The sequence below is a fragment of the Thamnophis elegans genome, chromosome 4 (genome assembly GCF_009769535.1).
Source record: "Thamnophis elegans isolate rThaEle1 chromosome 4, rThaEle1.pri, whole genome shotgun sequence".
NCBI classification, from domain to species: domain Eukaryota; kingdom Metazoa; phylum Chordata; class Lepidosauria; order Squamata; family Colubridae; genus Thamnophis; species Thamnophis elegans.
In genome coordinates, this window is record NC_045544.1 from 137,462,366 (window position 1) to 137,474,739 (window position 12,374).

The following is a 12,374-nucleotide window of genomic DNA, read 5'->3' on the forward strand; positions in this document are numbered from 1 at the left end:
CTCTCTCTCTCTATCTATCTATCTATCTATCTATCTATCTATCTATTATATCCCTCCCTCCCTCCTTCCCTCCCTCCCTCCCTCCCTCCTTCCCTCTTGCTGATGTCATTGGTGCTCTCTGAGTTCAGTTGTTTTCTTGCAGAGATTTCATGACCCAACTAGGTAACATCATCAGTGCTAGAAGGGAGTGGGGATTGCTCTGTTTACAGACAGGTGACTTGCTCTGCCAGTGCAATTTACCACTCAAGGAATTACCAACTCAGACAAAAACAAGCGCCAACAGTAAACAAGCTAATGGAGGAACTGCCAAGAACACTCCCACCAATGCTAACAGGGCAAGCTATGGCAAATAAACAGAGCAAGCCCTTCTCCCTTCCAGCACTGATGATGTTACCTAGTTTGGTCTGCAAGTAAACAGTCACGCTCAGAGAGGTCCATGGATCCACAAAAGTGAGAGAGTTGTTAAGTGAATTTTGCTCCATTTTACAATCTTTCCTGCCCCGGTTGTTAAGTGAATCACTGCAATGGTTCAGCAACACAGTTGTTAAGTGAATCTTGCTTCCCCCACTGACTCTGCTTGTCAGAAGGTTGCAAAAAGCGGTCACATAACCCAGGATACTGCAACCGTCATAAATATGAGTCGTTTACTAAGCGCCTGAATTTTAATCGAGTGACCATATAGGGATGTTGCAACGGTCATAAGTGTGAAAAATGGTCGTAAGTCACTTTTTCCAGCTCCATCGTAATTTTGAACAGTCATTAAACGGACAGCTGTATGTCGAGGAATATCTTATACTTAAAATAAAATAAGTGGGATTGTGATGGTGCAGAAATATGGGATGTGGTGTTTAGGGAAATTAGAGCACTTTTGAATGTAAATTTAGACGTGTCACTGAGAATCTCATTGACTGTTGCTGGTGGAAAAAAGGGATATAAATGAAACCAAAAGGGAATTGATTGCAAATTTGATCATGGCAGCTAGATTGGCTAAATATTGGGGATGAAATTGGGATATTCAAAGGAATGAGTGGTACAATGACATCTGGAGTATGGCAACAAATGATAAATTAACAGCAGAAATTAAAATTTTAAAAAGGGATGTTTAAAGTAAATTATAATGAAATACGGGAAGATTTTATAAAATCAGTGTTGGTGGAAGGCAAAGGGAATAAACCTACTCAAGAATATTAGTTCTTTCGGATAAGGGGATAAGGGGCACAATTGGAATATATTGTATATCTTTTATTGTTATAGAAGAAATATAACAGAAAAAATGGTCTCTAGGGTGTGTACACTGTAATATTTGAATTCCCACTCCTTTTTTATTTTGGTATTTAGATATACACTATATTGCCAAAAGTATTCGCTCACCCATCCAAATAATCAGAATCAGGTGTTCCCATCACTTCCATGGCCACAGGTGTATAAAATCAAGTCCCTAGGCATGCAGACTGTTTTTACAAACATTTGTGAAAGAAGGGGTCGCTCTCAGGAGCTCAGTGAATCCCAGCGTGGAACTGTGATAGGATGCCACCTGTGCCACAAATCCAGTCTTGAAATTTCCTCGCTCCTAAATATTCCACAGTCAACTGTCAGCTGTATTATAAGAACGTGGAAGTGTTTGGGAACGATAGCAACTCAGCCACGAAGTGGTAGGCCACGTAAACTCTTTCAACATCAGTGTGTGACCTCACAAATGCGCTTCTGGAAGAATGGTCAAAAATCCCCATAAACACACTCCTGAACCTTGTGGACAGCCTTCCCAGAAGAGTTAAAGCTGTTGTAGCTGTGAAAGGTAGACCGACATCATATTGAACCCCTGGATTAGGAATGGGATGTCACTTACAGTAAGTTCATAGGCGAGTAAAGGCAGTTGAGCGAATACTTATGGCAATATAGTGTATATGTACTGTGTTTGTATTCTTTGTATTTAAAATAAAAAAAATAAGTTACATAAATACTTTTTTGTTTTAAAAAGCACCAAGGAAAGGAGATTGGCTTGGGGCCATCTGCAGCTTGTTTCTTGCCATGTTGCACAGTAGGAACTCCCCCACCCCAAAAAAAGACTACAGATAGTCCTTGATTTACAATTCTTTTAGTGACCATTCAAAATTATGACGTCACTTGGAAAAAGTGACATAGGACCATTTTTCTCGCGACTGTTGCCGCATCCCCATGGTCACATGATCAAAATTCAGATGCTTCGCAACTGGTTCATATTTATGACGGTCGCTGTGTCCCTGGTCACGTGATCCCCTTTTGCAAACTCCTGGCCAACAAAGTCCACGGGGAAGCCAGTGTTCTCACCGAGGCTTCCCAAGAGCCTGAAGCCAACTCCTGGTCCCGACAAAAACACCTTTTATTAATTGGCTGTGAATTCTGCTCCTTCACATCCAGCAAAGTCTTTCGAGGGAGGATTTACAGTCACAGAACTTATCTGGCTTGGAGAGCTGCCAGGCCGATATCTGCAGAACTTGGCAAGGAGCCTCTGAGAGTCACGAACCAATGAAGCGAACTAATGTTCTCCTGCAAACTCCACTCCCCTTTCGCTCCTCTTTTATTTCCTCTGGGAGGGGCCATTCATCGTCCACCTGTGGCCTTACTCCCAAGTCAACCCCTGTTCTTCAGCTCTTCCCTTCGTCTGGCACTTCTGCGCATGCACACACTGGGAACAGGCTCCAGCTGTTCTTCTGCCTCACTGAAGTCTGATTCTGAAGGCAGCTGATAACTGTCAGACGGTCCTGGCCCCCTCCGACACAGAGCCCTCATCAAAGCCTTCCCCAGACTCCAGGACTGGCCCAGGTTCCTCCCCAACCCTCCTCACTGTCTGAATTTGATGCCACAACAGCCAGATTCACTTAACAACCAAGTTACTAACTTAACAACTGCAATGATTCACTTAACTGTGGCAAAGTCATAAAATGGGGCAAAAAAACCTCACCTAAATGTCTCATTTAGCAACATGAATTGCAGTGGTAAGTTGAAGACTTCCTGTACAGATTTTCTTTAGGGTTGCATTGGAAAAGGCAATTCGTCCCCCTCCACCCACCAATTTTGCCCTACATTTACAGATCATGTAAAAAGAATGCTTGAATAGAGAGATGAACCAATTGTGAGAAAGCACACTAAATTTGGTTTGCTGGATGGTTTCAGTTGAGACGCATCTTTAACAGCCTTTTCAGTTTAAGACGCAGAAGTCAAACTGCATTAAAAAAAAAACCAAAATAAGTTTAAAAACTGTCCAATGGCAGGCTCTCCATTCTGCACACACGAAGGGAAAATCCTCCCCTCTGCTTCCCCCTTTGCAGCATCAGAAAATAAACCTTATCAACAAATAAAAGAACCTCACTCCCAGCAGTGCTGATAAATAAATAGAAACAGTCACATGCTTTGCTGAAGGGCGAGAAGTGGGGAGGAGGAAGAGAGAGAGAGAAAAAAATACAGTTAGGAATTGATAAGCTTTTTCGGTGCTGGAGCTGCTGCAAGCTGTCAGCAACTCAGGGGACCACAGATGCAAGAACCAGGGTAGACTACAGAACCCCTGCTGCACAGCGGACTGCAAACTTCAAGGCTTCTCAAATGCAATCTTGAAGATTTGCAAGGGTGCTAAAAGCAGTACAGCTTTTTTTTAAAGAGAATTTTGTCCAAAGCTATGGAAGGACCAGGGAAGACAGGATAGCAGCGTTCCAATATTTGAGGGGCTGCCACAGAGAGGAGGGGGTCAAGCTATTCTCCAAGGTACCTGAAGGCCAGAGAAGGAATAATGGATGGAAACTGACCAAGGAGAGATTCAACCTGGAAATCAGGAGGAATTTCCTGACAAGTGAGAACAATCAACCCATGGAGCAGAAGTTGCCTCTGGAAGTTGTGGGAGCTTCATCACTGGAGGCTTTCAAGAAGAGACTGGACTGCCCTCTGTCAGAAATGGTGTAGTCTCTCCTGCTTGGGGGTTGACTAGATGACCTACAAGGTCCCTTCCAACTTGGTTAATCTCACCCATATAAATGCAAACTGATGGGATTCTGAATGTTTTCTTTCCCCACTTGAATTGCAGCCTTGCAAAAAATAAAAAATAGCTATTTAAAAAGGTAGCCCACCATACAAGTTGCATGTTAAACATAATTTAATTTTAAAAATTTAATTTAATTTAAATATGCAGGGCATCAATTGCAGAAATTTTTTTTTCCCCTGCTACATAATCTTTCTTGCTTTGATCACTTGATGGAGATTTGTTTACTTACAGGTGAAAGGTTTTTTTTTGCGACAGGTTCACACAATTTTCAGAATTGTTTTCTCCCACATCATTCAGAACTTTTTTTAAAAAGTTCAAGGGGGTGTGTGTTCTCTGGACCATGAAGAGGCAATAAGAGTCTCTGAGCATAGTAAAAGTGTTTTTACTACTACATTACAAGGGGCTGCTCTTCCCTGCACTCGTTTTTTCCCCAGAAACTACCATCAAATCTGGTATCACCCAAGAAACAATGTTTATTAAGTTTTGGTTATTTACTTAGCAAGCTGCAGCTGACGCTTAGAATTGGGTTGATCTTAACCATCTTTCCTAGCTAACCAATTTTATTTGAATGGGTCAGCTGGAAAAAGGTGTTTTAGGATCAACCCAATTCTCCTGCAAAACTCACACAAGGACACAGAGTTAGGAGATAATGAACTGTTAAAAGTTATTTCCATTCAAACACAGCTGTGGGAAGTTATCATCCAGCCCTCTCCTAGAAAAATGAAATATCCTAGGAAATATTGAAAAGGCAGAATATTTCTCTGGATGTGGAAAAGAAACATGTTTTAAAAGACAGAATAGTTTGCCTATAGCTTTTTGCACATCCCCAGCTAATGGGCCATTAAGATGGCCAGGCTAGCCCACTTTACATAATAAAGACTTCTCCTCACTGCAGCTGTAGGGGGAAGGGATATTACTCAACTCACCCACAAGGCATCTGAGAACTCATCACAGCCTAGAGAGTGACCCCCTGCATGGCACCATGGGAGTCTGACAACCAGTCAGAATACATTTCTTACACAGGAACAGGAAACAGAAAGGTGGGACTAAACAGGGTATAAAAAGCCTAGCAAGCCCCTCCTTCAGCCCTTCTCTTCTTCACCACCAACATTGAAGCATGTGATCACCTTTTCTGTTCAGGGCTCAAGCCATGTGGCCCTGTCCAACAATAAACCATCTTTCCAAGCAGCCTCCATGTCTCCAGTGTCTTCTTCCCCACTTGGAGCTGAACCCAGAAGGACATTTCTTTCAACACAGCCTTACCTGAAGGCCGGAATCTAAACAAAATTAAATTCTCCCTTCCCATCTGGGGGTGGGGGGTGGGGAACCAATATATTGAAAAACTGCTCAATTTTCCCTTCAGCAAAGGGCAAACAAAAAAAGATTTGAAAACAAGCATTTAAAGAAAAAAACCCAAGGCAAACTTTACAGAGATGAAGACCTAAGAATCGTGTTTAGAAGGCAGCCAATGCACTACAGTTAATTGAATGTAGAGATTGAAAAGGATGTGCTTTTAAGGCTCACTGGCTTCCTTCCATAATGCCGAGAAGGGCGTCAATTTAATAAAATAAATAATACAATAGATTTTTGGTTACTTAATTGGGACAAGAGCTGAGATGACAAGCTTCCTATTGGATCCAGCAATGATTGTGGGGGCTCCAACACTGGGGGGCTTCTAAGAAGAGACTAGGGCAGCCATTTGTCTGAAATGGTGAAGGGTTTCCTGCTTGAGCAGGGGGTTGGACTAGAAGACTTCCAAGGCCCCAATTCTTTCCTTCCGTTATTCTCCTTCCTGAGCAGGGGGTTGGACTAGAAGACCTCCAAGGCCCCTTTCCAACTCTTTCCTTCTGTTATTCTCCTTCCTGAGCAGGGGGTTGGACTAGAAGACCTCCAAGGCCCCTTCCAACTCTCATTACTCTGTTTTTCTCATGCTTGAGCAGGGGGTTGGACTAGAAGACCTCCAAGGCACCTTCTAATTCTTTTCTTCTTTTATTCTCCTTCCTGAGCAAGGGGTTGGACTAGAAGACCTCCAAGGCCCCTTCCAACTCTTTCCTTCTGTTATTCTCCTTCCTGAGCAGGGGGTTCGACTAGAAGACCTCCAAGGCCCCTTCCAACTCTCATTACTCTGTTTTTCTCATGCTTGAGCAGGGGGTTGGACTAAAAGACCTCCAAGAGGCCCCTTCTAATTCTTTCCTTCTGTTATTCTCCTTCCTGAGCAGGGGTTTGGACTAGAAGACCTCCAAGGCCCCTTCCAACTCTCCTTATTCCGATTGGCAAAACCAGCTTCACTTGGCAGTCAACAAGGAAAGGATCCAGCCTTTTAAAAACCACCAAGAAACCAAGTCAGAGCCCCAAGCAAGAGGCAGGATCAAAGAGAACCTCCAAAGCCAAGAGCAAGACACCTCCAAACTTCTCAAAGGTGGTAGCGGTGGTGGGGAGATTGGAAGAGAAGCTGGAACCTCGGCGAGAGGGGCTCGGATGCTCACGCAGAGGGGACGCAAAGCGAGGGTGACTCCGAAGTAAGGCGATTGCAGCCACCCCGGAGTTACAGAGGGAAGCAGGAAGCCGAGCCCAAAGGCGCCTCGGGCGGCGGGGGGAAGCCAGCCAGGACGCCGCGCCGGCCGGCCAGCCAACCAGCCAATCCACTAACCCAGCCGGGGAACACAGCGCGCTTGGACAGGGCCGTCACGTCGCCTGCTGCTCCAACTGGGCGCTCCGCCGCCGGGCACCGCTCCAGCTCCGATCGCTGCAGGGGGATGACCCTTCTCCGGGCCAGGCTTGCAAGGCGAGCGCCCCAAAACGCCCCTCCGTCCAAGCTCCGACCCTTCCGAGCCCCACAAATGCAACCAAGACCCCCCCCGAAAATAACTCCGGTCCTTTCCATCCTCCTCCTCCTCCTCTCCACCCCGGGCGCCAGACTCACCTGCCCAGCGCGGGACCGTCTGCAGCCGCCCGCAGAAGGTAGACGGCGGACGGTGCCCGGGAGAACGCCAGCCTCCTCCAGCTCCGCGGCTGTTTTCTCCTCTAACCCACCAACCCCGAAGAGCCCCCAAGCTTCTTCTGCCCCCGCTCCGCGGGACTCCCTGCCCTTTTATAGGCTCTCTCTCCTCTCCTCCCGACGACCCCCCCCTCCCCTCCCCACGTTGGTCCTTGATGGCCAGGTGAGCAAGCCAATCGTGGCGGCCGGGGCCCTAGCAACACCCAGCGGGTTGGCGCGAGGCGGCGGCTGGCTCTGGAGAGATGGGCCAATGGGAAGGGGGAGAGGGGGCGGGTGGCACCCACCCCCAGTGAAAGCAGCTGGGAGGGCAGGCAACAGCTGGGCGGCCCCGGCAGCCAATGGGAAGAGCGGAGGCCTCGCCAGCATGGGAGGCGGGCGGGAGGATAACAAACGGAGCGCGGGGCGCCTTAAAGCGACCCCGAGATCCCCCCCCCCAATTCTCCTCAGGCGGGGCTTCCTCCCACCGTCGCTTGAGGTGCCCCTCGGGAGGGCTTGGCACGAAGCGCGCCCGCTGGGTCTGCCCGCGATACCCGCCTCAAAGCATCTTTCCAATCCTCCCCTCGTAAAAACAAGACGCGCAACGTTCCCACGACCGCGTTTTTGCACGCGATACCCGCCTCAAAGCATCTTTCCAATCCTCCCCTCGTAAAAACAAGACGCGCAACGTTCCCACGATCACGTTTTTGCACGCGATACCCGCCTCAAAGCATCTTTCCAATCCTCCCCTCGTAAAAACAAGACGCGCAACGTTCCCACGACCGCGTTTTTGCACGCGATACCCGCCTCAAAGCATCTTTCCAATCCTCCCCTCGTAAAAACAAGACGCGCCACGTTCCCACGACCGCGTTTTTGCACGCGATACTCGCCTCAAAGCATCTTTCCAATCCTCCCCTCGTAAAAACAAGACGCGCAACGTTCCCACGACCGCGTTTTTGCACGCGATACCCGCCTCAAAGCATCTTTCCAATCCTCCCCTCGTAAAAACAAGACGCGCAACGTTCCCACGACCGCGTTTTTGCACGCGATACCCGCCTCAAAGCATCTTTCCAATCCTCCCCTCGTAAAAACAAGACGCGCAACGTTCCCACGACCGCGTTTTTGCACGCGATACCCGCCTCAAAGCATCTTTCCAATCCTCCCCTCGTAAAAACAAGACGCACCACGTTCCCACGGCCGCGTTTTTGCACGCGATACCCGCCTCAAAGCATCTTTCCAATCCTCCCCTCGTAAAAACAAGACGCGCCACGTTCCCACGACCGCGTTTTTGCACGCGATACCCGCCTCAAAGCATCTTTCCAATCCTCCCCTCGTAAAAACAAGACGCGCCACGTTCCCACACCGCGTTTTTGCACGCGATACCCGCCTCAAAGCATCTTTCCAATCCTCCCCTCGTAAAAATAAGACGTGCAACGTTCCCACGGCTGCGTTTTTACACGCGATACCCGCCTCAAAGCATCTTTCCAATCCTCCCCTCGTAAAAATAAGACGCACCACGTTCCCACGATCACGTTTTTGCACACGATACCCGCCTCAAAGCATCTTTCCAATCCTCCCCTCGTAAAAACAAGACGCGCAACGTTCCCACGACCGCGTTTTTGCACGCGATACCCGCCTCAAAGCATATTTCCAATCCTCCCCTCGTAAAAACAAGACGCGCAACGTTCCCACGATCACGTTTTTGCACGCGATACCCGCCTCAAAGCATATTTCCAATCCTCCCCTCGTAAAAACAAGACGCGCAACGTTCCCACGACCGCGTTTTTGCACGCGATACTCGCCTCAAAGCATATTTCCAATCCTCCCCTCGTAAAAATAAGAAACGCAACGTTCCCACGACCGCGTTTTTGCACGCGATACCCACCTCAAAGCATCTTTCCAATCCTCCCCTCGTAAAAACAAGACGCACCACGTTCCCACGGCCGCGTTTTTGCACGCGATACCCGCCTCAAAGCATCTTTCCAATCCTCCCCTCGTAAAAACAAGACGCGCCACGTTCCCACGACCGCGTTTTTGCACGCGATACCCGCCTCAAAGCATCTTTCCAATCCTCCCCTCGTAAAAACAAGACGCGCCACGTTCCCACGACCGCGTTTTTGCACGCGATACCCGCCTCAAAGCATCTTTCCAATCCTCCCCTCGTAAAAACAAGACGCGCCACGTTCCCACACCGCGTTTTTGCACGCGATACCCGCCTCAAAGCATCTTTCCAATCCTCCCCTCGTAAAAATAAGACGCACCACGTTCCCACGGCCGCGTTTTTACACGCGATACCCACCTCAAAGCATCTTTCCAATCCTCCCTTCGTAAAAACAAGACGTGCAACGTTCCCACGGCTGCGTGTTTACACGCGATACCCGCCTCAAAGCATCTTTCCAATCCTCCCCTCGTAAAAATAAGACGCACCACGTTCCCACGGCCGCGTTTTTACACGCGATACCCGCCTCAAAGCATCTTTCCAATCCTCCCCTCGTAAAAGCAAGACGCGCCACGTTCCCACGGCCGCGTTTTTGCACGCGATACCCGCCTCAAAGCATCTTTCCAATCCTCCCCTCGTAAAAACAAGACACGCCACGTTCCCACGACCGCATTTTTGCACGCGATACCCGCCTCAAAGCATATTTCCAATCCTCCCCTCGTAAAAATAAGACACGCAACGTTCCCACGACCGCATTTTTGCACGCGATACCCGCCTCAAAGCATATTTCCAATCCTCCCCTCGTAAAAATAAGACACGCAACGTTCCCACGACCGCATTTTTGCACGCGATACCCGCCTCAAAGCATCTTTCCAATCCTCCCCTCGTAAAAATAAGACACGCAACGTTCCCACGACCGCATTTTTGCACGCGATACCCGCCTCAAAGCATATTTCCAATCCTCCCCTCGTAAAAACAAGACGCACAATTTTCCCACAACCGCGTTTTTGCACGCGATATCAGGCTTAGGGGGATTTGGGCCGCTCCAGGGCTACTGGGGGGGATGATGAAGTGCTGGAGCGAGATTAATATCGGCCTCCTCACCTCCACATGGACACATACCTCAATAATGTCATAATTGTACCTTTATTCATTGCATTCAGACATACCAGCAAATATATTAAAAAGAGGAGCAGGTACTTCTGTAAAACATCATAAAAAACAATGACACACCTCAGTATATAAACAAGAATGAAACAATATACACAAGCAATGGATTCCATAAAGGTTAGGTCAAACAAAAAGGGACGCTGTGGCTCAGTGACTAAGACGCTGAGCTTGTCGATCAGAAAGATCGGCAGTTCGAATCCCTGGCACCGCGTAACAGAGGGAGCTCCCGTGACTTGTCCCAGCTTCTGCCAACCTAGCAGTTCGAAAGCACGTAAAAAATGCAAGTAGAAAAACAGGAACCAACTTTGGTGGGAAGGGAACAGCGTTCCGTGCGACTTCTGTGTTGAGTGACGCCGGCCACATGACCACAGAGACGTCTTTGGAAAGCGCTGGCTCTTCGGCTTTGAAACGGAGATGGTCACCAACACCCCCTAGAGTCGGGAACGACTAGCACATACGGGCGAGGGGAACCTTTACCTTTACCTGATGTTAAACAAGGCTGCAAGTCCATTTTGCTATACCGACAACGTATAAAGCAGTGTTTCTCAACCTTGGCAACTTGAAGATGCCCGGACTTCAACTCCCAGAATTCCCCAGCCAGCGAATGCTGGCTGGGGAATTCTGGGAGTTGAAGTCCGGACATCTTCAAATTGCCAAGGTTGAGAAACACTGGCATAGAGCAGTGGTCCCCAACCTTTTTATCGCCGCGGACCAGTCAGACGAGCCTCCCTCGGCCTTCCGGACCTGCGGGTGGGAAGGCGGCCATCCTGGGCGCGCGTTCCGCAGGGCGGGGGGGGGGCTTCCTTCACGCCAAGGCCGACAGCCCACGAGGCCGCCCCGCCTCCTCCTCCTTGGCCGTCGGGGGAAGGGAGGGGGAACCGACCCCGCGATCCGCTCGCTCGGGCAGCCCTTTTTCCTCGCTGCAGTTCGGCGGGGGAAAAAGATGGCCCTGTGTCCTACTTCGGGCGGGCGGGCGGCTGGCGCGGCGGAGGCCGGCTGCTTCCGAGGGGGTGGGCCTCCGCGCCGCGCTCCATGAAGGGAAGAGGGGGAGAAGGCGGGCTGCGGCCGAAGGGCCCCCGAGAGCCCCGCCGGCCTGACACAAAAAGCGCTGCGGCGGAGCGGCGGGGGGGAGGGGCAGGAGGCAGGTGACACTCCAGGAGGGGGGGCAGAGCTGCGCCGCGACTACAAAGTTGCAAATATGGCCCCCGGCCGCTGCAGCGATCATGGCCCCCGGCCGCTGCGCGGCCCGGTGCCAGGTACTCCACGGCCCGGCACCGGTCCGCGGACCGGGGGTTGGGGACCACTGGCATAGAGGATGAAGTATATATCCAATCTTATTTTTCTTTTTAAAAATAGGGTTTTGTAGAAAGTTTTTTTTAAAATCCTTTTCATGGGCCCACTTTGAGCTCCATGGGCCCCGGAACAATGGCTGCACCCCCCTCTCCTCAGGCCTTGGGGGGGGCTGTGGGCTCCATGAGTCGTCAGAATGAACCTTTTAGAGGTGGGGGGAGGGTTGGTGATGAAAACCTGGCATTTGGTTTTGGGGAGCTGTTCTGTTCCCCCATCCTCCTTGGATAGCGTGTTTGGGGGGGGGGCTTTGGTAAAAAAAAAAAATGGTGGGGGGAAATGGCTAACAGGAGGGATAGGAGGATGAGTTTCCAAGCCCTGAGGGAGGAAAGGGACTTGTTATCTAGTTAAAATGTATTGTTATTTTGTAGCAGTGACATTTTCCACTTATTTGCTTGAGATAGTGTTTCTCTCTCTGAGCGCCTTTTAAGATGGGTGGACTTCCACTCCCAGAATTCCCCATGCTTTAAGAAGGGTGCATCTTAAAGCATGTTGGCTGGGGGATTCTGGGAGTGGAAGCCCACCCGTCTTAAAGCCTGCTGGTTGGGGGATTCTGGGAGTGGAAGTCTACCCCTCTTAAAGCCTGCTGGCTGGGGGATTCTGGCAGTGGAAGCCCACCCATCTTAAAGCCTGCTGGCTGGGGGATTCTGGGAGTGGAAGTCCTCCCCTCTTAAAGCCTGCTGGCTGGGGGATTCTGGGAGTGGAAGTCCTCCCCTCTTAAAGCCTGCTGGCTGGGGGATTCTGGGAGTGGAAGCCCACCCGTCTTAAAGCCTGCTGGCTGGGGGATTCTGGGAGTGGAAGCCCACCCGTCTTAAAGCCTGCTGGCTGGGGGATTCTGGGAGTGGAAGCCCACCCCTCTTAAAGCCTGCTGGCTGGGGGATTCTGGGAGTGGAAGCCCACCCCTCTTAAAGCCTGCTGGCTGGGGGATTCTG

The 12,374-nt window shown here is 49.8% G+C and overlaps 1 protein-coding gene across 1 annotated transcript in view; it reads right to left on the reverse strand.

Annotated features, from left to right (window-relative positions):
* The window catches only part of YPEL2 (yippee like 2), a 76,022-nt gene extending 68,955 nt beyond the window's left edge, over positions 1–7,067 (reverse strand). Inside the window, exon 1 of the mRNA XM_032216002.1 lies at positions 6,936–7,067. The gene's annotated coding sequence lies outside the window, so the exon portion shown is untranslated. The remainder of the gene's footprint in view (positions 1–6,935) is intronic.
* Positions 7,068–12,374: the final 5,307 nt, after the last annotated feature.